Below are 4,754 nucleotides of genomic sequence, written 5' to 3' on the forward strand. Positions count from 1 at the left end.
ATAGAGAACACCTCACACACACATAATTTCCTTTCGTGGCCGTTTACATTCGAGGGTCGCTGGTCCTCTCGAACGGAACAGTTTAACGTCATGCCCAGGACGAAAAGATATAGAGAACACCAACATGTGAAATAACAGCAGGAAGGCATGGGCCACAATCCACCGTCTTGGCAAAAACCACACCACCCATAATTCACAACGGTCACAGCAAACTCTGTTGCATCACAACTGGTGTAGGTATTGGATGGAGCCCGCACACCACAGGTATAAGAAAGACGTTCTTTGTTGAAATACTGACAGCGTTTCGATCCATTTGATCTTCATCAGGTCATGTGTACACAAAACATACACTTTTATACTAAGGGAGTGCCCCCATTAAACAATCAAAATACCACATTTTGGTGCCCCTCCCATCACTGCAGGTGTGACACGTCAACCCTGAGTGAGTAGGTGGGGGCCCAGACATATTGATGTAAATATAGTCTGTTCAGAAATTGTAGTGCCTCTCATAGAGCTTGTAGGTGATGCAGAGGAGGGAAATGGGTCGGTAGCTCTTCGGGGATAATGGGTCTTTGCCAGGTTTAGGGATTGCAACTACTCCAGCCTTTTTCCAAACAGAAGGGATGGTTTTCTGTGCTATGCATGTGTTCAGCATCCCCACAAGCCAGGTCCTTGCGATAGGTCCCAGGTGCTGTATCATTTCTGCCAGTATGCCATCAATCCCTGCTGCTTTTCCGGGTTTCAACTTTCCCATTGCAGTTTCACGTTCTTCTAAGTCGAAGGGTTTGGTTTGAGGGCTGGCTGATTGTGGTTGGTCTGATACCACTGTGCGATGGTATTCTCCTGTGGGTCGGTGGCGGTCTTGGTCACAACTGGCCAACAGTTGTAACCAACACCGCCACCGACCCACATAGAATACCATCGCACAGTGGTATCAGACCAACCACAATCAGCCAGCCCTCAAACCAAACCCTTCGACTTAGAAGAACGTGAAACTGCAATGGGAAAGTTGAAACCCGGAAAAGCAGCAGGGATTGATGACCTACTGGCAGAAATGTTACAGCACCTGGGACCCAACGCAAAGACCTGGCTTGTGGGGATGCTGAACACATGCATAGCACAGAAAACCATCCCTTCTGTCTGGGAAAAGGCCAACGTGGTTGCAATCCCTAAACCTGGCATAGACCCATTATCCACAAAGAGCTACCGACCCATTTCCCTCTGCATCACCTACAAGGCTATATGAGAAGCTGCTACTCCAACGCCTTGTTGCCACTCATAGATACCAAGCTGACTAAAGACCAAGCTGGTTTCCGTCCCAGCCGCTCCTGTGCTGGACAGAGCTCAACCTCACCCAACACATTGAGGATGGGTTTGAGGGGAAACAAATAACTGGAGCAGCATTCAGAGATCTCTCTGCTGCCTACGACACTGTCCAACACCGCACAATGGTCAGGAAAAGCCTCCTCAACAACAGGCGCTTCTATGTTCAGTTAAATGACCAGAGGAGTAAATGGAAAGCCGAAAAGAACGGCCTCCCACAAGGTAGCGCGCTCGCCCCCCTCCTTTTCAATATCTAAACAAACGACCAGCCACTTGAAACCCAACCCATCAAAAACCCAACTATGCAGCTTCCACCTGAGGAACCGAGACGCAAAAAAGAACTGAGCATCACAAACTCTCAAACCATACCCACCCCATGTAACTTGGAGTTACACTGGACAGTTTAACGTCATGCCCAGGACGAAAAGTTATAGAGAACACCAACATGACAAACCCTACACTTAAACTTTCTATATTTAATAAAAAACAATTCTGGACAGGAATCCTGTATTGCAGGGGTGCCCAAAAGGTACATCGTGATCTACCAGTAATCACAAAGGCTGTGCAGGTAGAGTGGTAGACCATATGGCATGCCCCTGTATATAATCTATCACTTGAATTAAGGTGACTTGACACCAGCTCAAATGTTGCACACAAACATCAGTAGCAAAAGTACAAAGTTATTGTGACAGTAATAATTGCTATAGTGTGTGTTCAGTAACAGGAATATTCCTGTCTCTCCAGCTCTTTAATAAATAGAAAAGGGTTTAATCAGGAGTTGTAGTAGCCACAGGATAATCTAAGCGGTGGATATTGCTCTTTTCTTCATGTCTTTATGTATGTAAATTGTCTTGTTGTTTGTGTTATGTCAAATGCGTGTATATGTGTTCTGCATATACTTGGCTGCTGTGTTGCAAGTTACTGAACACACACTATAGCAATGATTACTGTCACACTATAGAGCTATTTAACACCGTTACTGAACACACACTATAGCAATGATTACTGTCACAATATAGAGCTATTTAACACTGTTACTGAACACACACACTATAGCAATGATTATTGTCACAATATAGAGCTATTTAACACTGTTACTGAACACACACACTATAGCAATGATTACTGTCACAATATAGAGCTATTTAACACTGTTACTGAACACACACTATAGCAATGATTACTGTCACACTATAGAGCTATTTAACACTGTTACTGAACACACACTATAGCAATGATTACTGTCACAATACAGAGCAATTTAATTTAGGTAACCAAATTGACCCCAATAGTAGATCTTTACACTCTCAATAGTTCAATTGTTGTTAAGCATCTGCTTAATTTCCAAAAAAACTACACAATTAGAGAATGTAGAAGATTGCTACTTTTGATCCTTTGATTATATAATGCTGATTGTAGCATAGTGGTTAGTGACTGAGCTTTGTTAACATGAGTGCCCGGGATCGTTTCCCACCAATTTCAAAGAATGTTTGTTGCTTCGTGCCAATTTTCACAGAATGTTTGTCCTTTTACCTACCAAACAATACTATTTTCACCTCTAGTCGATTATTTATTCAGCGTTTGAGCCACGGACCACCATTTGAGGCCATCTAGTCTCTCAGACCCATTTGAGCCACTGACCACCATTGTGAGAGTCTATTAATGTGAAATGGTGGTCCGTGGCTCAAACATGTTATCACTTTTGAAGTTACTTGTTGTGTTTAGATATGTAAATACTACTCTTTAAAGCCGTGTTTCGGTAGTCGAGTGGGTACTGTCGACGGTTAGTAAACATTGAGGCCGGGCATAGTTGTTTATAAACCTTCGACACTAACCATTCGGCTACTGAAACACTGTTTTACAGTTTCGTACAAACATCATATATAAACATCATAACAAGTAACTTCAAGTGATAGACGTTTGAACACACAAACAACAACAGCGTTAAGTATTAAATAACATTTAATCACTTACTTGCTCCGAAGACGGACCCGCGATGGTGACGTGGCACGTTCCAAACAAACACTCACTGACCAAACCTACCTCCACGCGTCTCTTCCGTATTTGAGGGCGGCGGCACTTCCTTCCGGTGTGAGGCCACGCCCGCGAGATTTAACCGCGAATCTATTGTAGTCCTCTTACGTTACATCCGGGTCCCTTGGTCCCATCCGCTTCTAATGCAAAATATAATCTTTTTTTTTTTTTACAATAACGTTATTTGTCAGAAAGGAAGCCATTGAGGGTTAAAATGGGTCTTAATGCTTCCAACTCATATAACTGTCACCAACAACACTTTTAATGATATTACATGAAGCAGACAGCCCTGTGATGAAACCTTTAGCATTACACTGTGGTTAATAGGTTTTTATTCACAATGGAATGTTATTGTACAGTTTGTACTCTTAATATATCATGGTGTAGCACAGCACAGTAGATTCATATTTCAATCGATCTGGGATGTTAAAATTGTGCAAAACTCTGTTCAATGAATGGCCTCTTCTGCTACATTAAACATTACTAAACATTAAACGTTACTTATACCTGTTATTGAGACTCCTATAGAGCATGTTGACATGGATAGCTTGGTTAGTAGTATCTCTGTTAGTTAATGCAGTTTGATTGATTAAATTAATAGCCTATTTTATTAGACAAAAATGTAGAACAGTAGTGTCATAGAGTGGAAAATGCCATTTGGTTTAATGTCACAGAATGCAGTGCCACGTAGAGCAGCATGATAAATGGTTAACTTTATAGTGTGTTCAAAAATGGCAGATCTGCAAGTTCAGTGTCTTGAATGAGATGTGCTGTGAGTTTGCATATCTGCTATTGTCCAGCATAGGACCGTTGCACAGTGAAGTATAAACAAGGCTTTAGGATTTATAAGTCGTTTTTAGAATATAATAGAATATTCACTCCAGTGAATAGCATTTATCCATTTAGATAACTTTTTGATGTTATTTAATTACTTATTTTTACACAGAAACATAATGTGTGTCTTTACAATAACTGTAATGTAATAATAATACTAATAATGTAATGTAATAATTATTAATTAAATAGCCTTATTTTATTCTGAAGGCAACCGGATGTCTTAAATTAGCTAGCTCTCAGACAGGAAGTTCTAAATTAGCTCAAAAGACGGAGCCCCAAAATACTTGCTTGTCATGGTGGGAGGTCAGTTTACAGTCTATGGTTCAAATATGATTTGAATTGGTTTTTCGGTGCCGATGTCAGACTCATACAGATGTATGTTCTGCACTGGTAGCCACCGTACTCAGGTTCTGGTGTCCATATAATGCAGCAGAAAACAATTGAGTTTTGTGAGAATTAATGAAAAATAACTACTGTCTGGTCCTTTATCCCACTCCACAAAACATCTATGTGCATGCCTTGAGGTACATTCTGTATTTAAAATGGACACAAAGCCAGAA

The sequence above is a fragment of the Protomyctophum parallelum genome, assembly GCF_964188405.1.
Source record: "Protomyctophum parallelum genome assembly, chromosome: 15".
In the NCBI taxonomy this organism is placed as follows: domain Eukaryota; kingdom Metazoa; phylum Chordata; class Actinopteri; order Myctophiformes; family Myctophidae; genus Protomyctophum; species Protomyctophum parallelum.